This window comes from Penaeus monodon, chromosome 34 (assembly GCF_015228065.2).
Source record: "Penaeus monodon isolate SGIC_2016 chromosome 34, NSTDA_Pmon_1, whole genome shotgun sequence".
Taxonomy (NCBI): domain Eukaryota; kingdom Metazoa; phylum Arthropoda; class Malacostraca; order Decapoda; family Penaeidae; genus Penaeus; species Penaeus monodon.
In genome coordinates this window covers 32,951,282-32,951,603 of record NC_051419.1, presented here as the reverse complement: position 1 = coordinate 32,951,603, position 322 = coordinate 32,951,282, and the positions used below count along the sequence as shown (strand labels likewise).

The 322-nt window shown below is 32.0% G+C and overlaps 1 protein-coding gene across 1 annotated transcript in view; it reads right to left on the bottom strand.

Annotated features, from left to right (window-relative positions):
• Positions 1–322, bottom strand: part of LOC119594752 (60S ribosomal protein L7-like) — a 6,995-nt gene that overhangs the window by 4,016 nt on the left and 2,657 nt on the right. The gene's annotated exons all lie outside the window — the stretch shown is intronic.

Here is a 322-nt window from a genome sequence, read left to right as displayed (position 1 = left end):
AAAGAAATTTAGACAAATTCAGAACCACAAACCAATAACAAGTGGTAGTGAAAGAATATGGGCCAAATCATTTTATCTAAGTTCCCAGTAGCTGGAAAAAGATGGGCTATCATTTACAGTATGCCCATAGCATGAACCACTAATGGGGTTCTTGCTGATGTTTAAAAAGTAATAAAGCAAGTTATTCAGCATTTAAGATGAAGATCATTTGATTGATTGTGTAATCCTGTTGTCAATCTTGTAATCAAACCATGGCTAGATATTATACTTATAATTCTATTATAATTGAACTCAAATTTTCCCTTTCTCCACTTTTGCTTAA